The sequence below is a fragment of the Hordeum vulgare genome, chromosome 1H (genome assembly GCF_904849725.1).
Source record: "Hordeum vulgare subsp. vulgare chromosome 1H, MorexV3_pseudomolecules_assembly, whole genome shotgun sequence".
NCBI lineage: Eukaryota > Viridiplantae > Streptophyta > Magnoliopsida > Poales > Poaceae > Hordeum > Hordeum vulgare.
In genome coordinates, this window is record NC_058518.1 from 417,769,169 (window position 1) to 417,777,437 (window position 8,269).

Genomic DNA, 8,269 nt, shown 5'->3' on the forward strand with positions numbered 1-8,269 from the left:
ATTTCTTTCGCTCATTATTTTTTATAAATTCCAAAACTGCTCTCCGTAACTTTTCAGGACTTTTGGAGCTATGCATAATAGGCCTCTCGGGTTTGCTCCTTTTCCAGTCCAGAATTCCACCTGCGGGCATTCTCCCTCTTCATGTAAATCTTGTAAAATAAGAGAGAAAAGGCATAAGTAATGTACCATAATGTGTATTAACAGCCCATAATGCAATAAATAATGATATAAAAGCATGATGCAGAATGTATGTATCATGCATCAACGAAGTTCGCACCGATCCTCATGGTGAGAATGGGCAATGCACTGTATCGGAGGCTAGCAAAATATGAGGAGGTGAGATTGTGTATGTCCATTGTTTCACATTATTCATGAAGAACTTATATACTTATTGCAAAGTTTTTTAGTTTCATCACAAATCAACGCACTACCCACATGCCCCGAGGGAGAGGGCTGGGAGGAGTTAACCATCGCGCGACTCTGACTTGAAACAACACTAGGATTTCAACAAGGAATACAAATGATCACACATCCCCTCCATGCCTGTTTAATATTCAGGAGAACAAGGAATTAACACCTCTTAATACCACTACTTCTACGAATCAACAATGATGCACTCACACCCTTTTCCTATTACCACATCTATATTATTAACCCATATTTTCTCTTGATGTCGTAAACTATGGTTTTGATTATCATCCATTGGATACTTATTATTTTTGGACTAGCATAATGACCCATGCAAATTACCGCTACTATTTATTAACTCCCAAACAAATATAAGTGAGGAACAAGAGTTCAAATATTTCTACAAAATCTACACGCCACCATGCTCAAAAAGATATAAGTGAAGTACTAGAGCAATTGTTTAGCTCAAAAGATATAAGTGAAGCACAAAGAGTATTCTAACAAATCATGATAGATGTGTATGTCTCTCAGGTTGGTGTGTCTAGCAAAATATGATTGTGGCAAACTAAAAATAAAAAGCAAACTAAAGCAAATGATGCTCCAAGCAAAACTCATATCATGTGATGAATAAAAATGTAGCTTCAAGTGACATACCTATGGATTGAGACGAAAGAGGGGATGCCTTTCGGGGCATCCCCAAGCTTAGATGCTTGAGTCTTCCCTGAATATTACCTTTGGTTGCGTTGGGCATCCCCAAGTTTAGGCATCTAGTTACTAACTACGGACCCGTAGGTCTGTGGTGAACTACTGACACATCACCATGGGAGTGGCAAGGATGATGTCGAGGTCCTTCGTGGTCGATCCCCCCTCCGACAGGGCACCATAAAAGGGCTCCAGATGGGCACATGACGGAAAAGAGACTTGTGGCGGTATAAAAAGTGTTTCGAGATGCTCTATAGGGTTTTAGGGATATATGTGAATTTATAGGGAAAAGAGGTACGCCGGGAGGCAATCGAGGGGAGCACGAGGCAATAGGCCATGCCCTACCCCCTTGGTCACTCCCTGTTTTGTGATGCTCCACTCATGTGGTTTCTGCCCTCCTCTCGAAGCTTCTAGGTCTTCTTTTGGTCCAAAAAAATCACCAAAAAGTTTTATGGCAATTGGAATATGTTTGGTACTGTAAACCAAAAAAGCCAAAAACACGCAGAAAACAAGAACTGACACTCGACATTGGGTCAATAGGTTAGTGCTCAAAAATAATAATAATTGGTGTATAAACTCCTAAAAAGTATGCTAGAATGATAATATAATAGCATGGAACAATAAAAAATTATAGATATCAGCTAACTCTAAGCACTTGAGCAACCAGATCATCATAGCTACCGCATCCCCTTTTAATAGTATTGGCTTTCCTATGGACTCAATTGTGATTTCTCACATAAAAACAAAATGTACAGTATTGCAGCTTGTTGCCAACAGATGTTCCTTGCCTCTAGGGATCTCCTCATAATGCTTTGCCAATCCATTCATTAAACTTTTCCTGAAATATGCTTGGTAGAATCATTAGTCCAATGAAGTATATGTTCTTATTAATTACCAAAACCACCTAGGGATAAGTTGTCCTTTCACGCGCTTCCTCTTGAACTTTAAATGGATGAAGGGAATGCTCGGTGTTTCTCGATGTGATGTCGAACGTCATGAGGGTCTAGGTACTTCGCGGGGTCTTTGCCGTGACAGTGTGGCGCTGGTCGGATGTTGAGTTTTCTCGCACTCGCCTATACCGACCTCTAGGGGGTCCACTGAGCTCGGCGGTGATTAGTTCCTCATCGAACTCCGGTAGCTCGCACAAGTTACTGCTTGCTTTCATGCTTCAGGCGGTGGCGATGATGCACCGCCTGAAGCGCTCTTAGTCCAAGGGGTCTTCTGGGATGATAAAGTCCTTAGTGCCAAGGCTCTCATCCTCCTCGGATTCCGACATGTAATTATCATCGGCCTCTTCAAAGAGGTCATCGGGATCTAAGTCTCTTGCATCTACTTAGGGTTCGTAGTTTTGTACTAGGGGGGCTGGAGGGTCATCTCCCGTGTTATCAGCATCGCCAGTCATTGCCTCGTCGGTGTGGTGTTTCCCATTATTTCGTTTTCAACGCCTGCATCGGCGTTTAGGAGGGGTTTTGGTAGTGTCTACCATGTATGCGTCGTAGGTGGATGTCGCAGTCCACTTGTCGATGTTTATTAGGGGCGAAGTGAGTTCTTTAGGGCTATCAGCATCTTCATCCATGTTTGTGGCCTCATCAAAGTCGTCAGTTAAATCATCGATCGTATCCACTAGGTGGGAGGTGGGTGGGACATAAATTTCCCTATCATTCACTTTAAGTTCGATCTTATCAGAAACCAAAGTTGAGATGAACATATTCTGGATGCAATCGAGCATCTCATTAAGGTGATCCAGCTCTTCAGCGTTTATAGCCTGGCTATAGGCAGGGATGACTTGAAGTATTCTCGGCGTATAGCTCGGGGTTGGTTCAAGATCCAACAAGGCTTCGGAGGTTGGGGCTAGGCCCGAGCCGATGTCGAGGCTAGAGGGGGTGTCATCCAGAGTAGCTACATCTAGGACTTCTGGTGTCAACGAGGTATCTAACCCGACTTCTTCGAAGGGGATCGGTTCCGGAGTCGATCCTTCGGTGCCAAGTAGCCCCTCCGCTAGGCCGAGCGTCCAGCCTAACAAGACGAGTTCTCCACGAGAAACTGCGGTGTATTCCAGCCCTCCAAAGGTTACGATCTAATCCGGGGCATAGCTCTCGACAAGGGCTAGATGGCTAGTCGAATCGGCGCAGAACATCATGCTTCCGAACAAAAAGAGTTGGTCGGGGACGAAGATGCTCCCGTAGCTGATACCGGAGTTGATCTGCAGATGAACCATCAATCCTTGTGTTGATCTCACAACAGAACTCTCAATGAAAGCACCATCGTCGGTGTAAAAACTGGCACACCTTGTGAAAGGATCGATATGGATGACTACAGGGGGTGAATAGGCAACTACCAATTTTAAGCTCTTCTTACCAAGTTAGAGAAAGCAACATAAAGGTTCTCAAAATTAGCTACTAGATGAGCAACCTATATGATGCTAACTACCATGACAACTAGTGCAAGCAAGAAATACATAGCGACAATAATATACATCAAGTAAAGGTAAGAGATAACCGCAAGTGGAACCGATGAAGACGAGGATGTGTTACCGAAGTTCCTTCCCTTTGACAGGAAGTACGTCTCCGTTGGAGTGGTGTGGAGGCTCAATGCTCCCCAATAAGCCACTAGGGCCACCATATTCTTTTCACGTCCTCACACAATGCGAGGTGTCGTGATTCCACTATTGGTGCCCTTGAAGGCGGCGACCGGACCTTTACAAACAAGGTTGGGGCTATCTCCACACAATGCTCGGAGGCTCCCAACAAGACCACGGAGCTTCACCACAATGGATATTGCTCTAAGGTGACCACAACCGTTTAGGGTTCTCAAACACCCAAGAGTAACAAGATTCGCAAGGGATTAGTGGGGGGAATCAAATATCTCTTGGTGGAAGTGTAGATTTGGGCCTTCTCAACCAATCCCTAGGAAATCAACAAGTTTGATTGGCTAGGGAGAGAGATCGGGCCAAAATGAGCTTAATAGCAACAATGGACTCTTGGAAGGTCAAAGGTAGGGTTCTTGGAGTGGAAGAACCCTTTATATAGTGAGCAAACGAATCCAACTGTTACCCTCACTTATAGCACCCTCAGCACGGTACTATCGCTTGGGGGTAGCGGTACTACCGCTTGGGGTAAGCGGTACTACCGCTTGGAGGGAAGCGGTACTACCGCTAGGTAGGCATAAAGCCACGGTAGTAAAAATACTACTACCGGGTCTACCACCGCTGGAAAAGTACTCGCAAAAAGTCCAATGAAGTACAACCACTCAGAGAGAGCGGTACTAGCGTCCAGAAGCGGTACTACCGCTGGAACTTTTTGCAGAGGTTGGCAGAGACCAAACGGGAGCTCCATTGTTGCAAAGGAAAGGTGGTGGAAAGAAAAAAGTGTGCGTGTGTGAGTTGATTCCACCCAAACCTTTCCGACGCGACCCCCTCGTAATAGTACGGCTTTCCTACAACTCAAAACCACCAAAGAGAACCGTCGAATCCACCGTTCTTCAAAACCACCGAGGGGCGACGAATCGTCTTGTGCCTTGCCATGTATAATCTGAAATGCTCAATGCACACGATTAGTCCGCAATGGTACTGTCATCAATCACCAAAATTTCTTAGAACAAAATATGCCCTAACAGTCTCCCCCTTTTTGGTGAATTGATGACAACACCGGATTTGCACAAAAGAGAATAAAATAAAGTCATATGCAAACCCAAAGTCTATGAACTAGAGACTAGCTCCCCGTGGATGTGTGCATGTTTAAAGTAGTGCTCTGAACAACAAGGCACATAATCCAAGGAAAAGCACTTCTCTAAAAATCATAGACAGATACTCCTTGCAATGGCCTAATACAATGTTGAGTAAGGAAGCAAGGTATAGTATGTGAGCATAAAGATAGGGGCATAAGATAAATGAACTCATAGGCTAAGCATATAGAGAGACAATAAAGATAATATAGGGATAGCATATGTCTCACACCATATGACTAAGAGTCTTCACACACATGATAAAATATCCGACAAGATAAAACCAGCCAAGTTCAGGAAATAAAGACTCAGAAAACAAAATACAAAAATCCAAAGCAAATCCCTAACATCCTCTCCCCCTTTGGCATCAGGACATCAAAAAGGCAGAGAGGACGCGAACGACATAGGTGGTATCTCAGTCATCAGATTCCTCCATAGCATCCTCATCTTCCTCATCATGCTCCTCATGATCAGACTCCTCCTCATCTTCCTCATTAGGCTCCTCCTTATCAGACACAGCCCACTCGAAGTCTCTTGCCTGCATCCAATCAACCTCTAGAGTGATGACTTCCTCAAATCCGCTTGAGAAGTGCACATCAAGCGTCCTCATGATACGCTTATCCCTCTGACGGCTCTCCTTCTGGGCCACATGAGTCAGATACCGCCCCTTCGCCTGCATGCAAAATAAGGACCTCATCTGGTCCGTCAGCTTCTTGGCCCAAGATGGCTCAGCAGAAGAATGGGTATGGGTGGCAGGGTCGCCCTCATCCTCAGCAGTAGCAGCCTCCTCCTCATTCTCCATGCGTGTACATGAAGTGAAGGTGTTGGCCCACTTGTCTTTCTGGCGCAGCTTGATGGGATCATGGCTAAAACACCCTGGGGCAGTAGGAAAGGGCACGCGAGGAAAGGACTCAGACCACTTTGTCTTGATGAAGTAGTACACGTAAGGCTCGTAGATGGGAACCTTACGGTTGTATATAGCCATCTGAAGCTCGCAAAACATCACATTAGACACATCGAGCCCAATTTCCTTCGTCTGTCCCTCTTCACACATAAGGAGCATGTCCACCAGATAAGAATGAACTTGGTCTTTGTTGCCAACCCGAGGGAACAAAGTGTTGCGCAATATCCTATGTGTGACATCGAAGAAGATGGGGAGCACATTTTTCCTGAGATAGAAGGGTTGAAGCTTCTGCTTGGGGTAGCACCAGGGTTGGCATTATTGGAAATATGCCCTAGAGGCAATAATAATTAGTTATTATTATATTTATTTGTTCATGATAATCGTTTATGATCCATGCTATAATTGTATTGATTGGAAACACAATACTTGTGTGGATACATAGACAAAACATTGTCCCTAGTAAGCCTCTAGTTGACTAGCTCGTTGATCAAAGATGGTCAAGGTTTCCTGGCCATAGGCAAGTGTTCTTACTTGATAATGGGATCACATCATTAGGAGAATCATGTGATGGACTAGACCCAAACTAATAGACGTAGCATGTTGATCGTGTCATTTTGTTGCTACTGTTTTCTGCGTGTCAAGTATTTGTTCCTCTGACCATGAGATCATATAACTCACTGACACCGGAGGAATGCTTTGTGTGTATCAAACGTCGCAACGTAACTGGGTGACTATAAAGATGCTCTACACGTATCTCCGAAGGTGTTCGTTGAGTCAGTATGGATCAAGGCTGGGATTTGTCACTCCGTATGACGGAGAGGTATCTCGGGGCCCACTCGGTAATACAACATCACACACAAGCCTTGAAAGCAATGTGACTTAGTGTAAGTTGCGGGATCTTGTATTACGGAACGAGTAAAGAGACTTGCTGGTAAACGAGTTTGAAATAGGTATGCGGATACTGACGATCGAATCTCGCGCAAGTAACATACCGAAGGACAAAGGGAATGACATACGGGATTATATGAATCCTTGACACTGAGGTTCAACCGATAAGATCTTCGGAGAATATGTAGGATCCAATATGGGCATCCAGGTCCTGGTATTGGATATTGACCGAGGAGTCACTCGGGTCATGTCTACATAGTTCTCGAACCCGCAGGGTCTGCACACTTAAGGTTCGACGTTGTTTTATGCGTATTTGAGTTATATGGTTGGTTACCGAATGTTGTTCGGAGTCCCGGATGAGATCCAGGATGTCACGAGGAGCTCCAGAATGGTCCGGAGGTAAAGATTGATATATAGGAAGTCCTGTTTTGGTCACCGGAAAAGTTTCGGGCTCATCGGTAGTGTACCGGGAGTGCCGGGAGGGGTGTCGGGGACCATCGGGAGGGGTGTCACGCCCCAAGGGGTCTCATGGGCTATGGGAAGAGATAAACCAGCCCTTAGTGGGCTGGAATAAGTTCCCACTAAGGCCCATAAGGTTTGAGAAGGAAAAAACACAAGGTGGAAAGAGTTTCCAAGTGGGAAGGTGGAATCCTACTCCAAGTAGGATTGGAGTAGGACTCCTCCACCTCCAATTTCGGCCAAACCTTGAGGGTTTGAGGCTGCCTCTTCCCTCCCCCTCCCTCCTATATATACTGAGGTATTAGGGCAGATTTGAGACAACTTTTTCCATGGCAGCCCGACCACATACCTCCACGGTTTTACCTCTAGATCGCGTTTCTGCGGAGCTCGGGCGGAGCCCTGCTTAGATTAGATCACCACCAACCTCCGGAGCACCGTCACGCTGCCGGAGAACTCATCTACCTCTCCGTCGCACTTGCTGGATCAAGAAGGTCGAGATCATCGTCGAGCTGTACGTGTGCTGAACGCGGAGGTGCCGTCCGTTCGGCACTAGATCGGAGCGGATCGCGGGACGGTTCGTGGGACGGTTCGCGGGGCGGATCGAGGGACGTGAGGACGTTCCACTACATCAACTGCGTTTCTTAACGCTTCTGCTGTGCAATCTCCAAGGGTACGTAGATCAGAAATCCCCTCTCGTAGATGGACATCACCATGATAGGTCTTCGTGCGCGTAGGAATTTTTTTATTTCCCATGCGACGTTCCCCGACAGTGGCATCATGAGCTAGGTTCATGCATAGATGTAATCTCGAGTAGAACACAAAAGTTTTTGTGGGCGATGATGTGTGTTTTGCTGCGCTCCTTAGTCTTTTCTTGATTCCGCGGTATTGTTGGATCGAAGCGGCTCGGACCGACATTACTCGTACGCTTACGAGAGACTGGTTTCATCGCTACGAGTAACTCCGTTGCTCAAAGATGACCGGCGAGTGTTGGTTTCTCCAACTTTAGTTGAATCGGATTTGACCGAGGAGGTCCTTGAATGAGGTTAAATAGCAATTCATATATCTCCGTTGTGGTGTTTGCGTAAGTAAGATGCGATCCTACTAGATACCCATGGTCACCACGTAAAACATGCAACAACAATTAGAGGACGTCTAACTTGTTTTTGTAGGGTATGCTTGTGATGT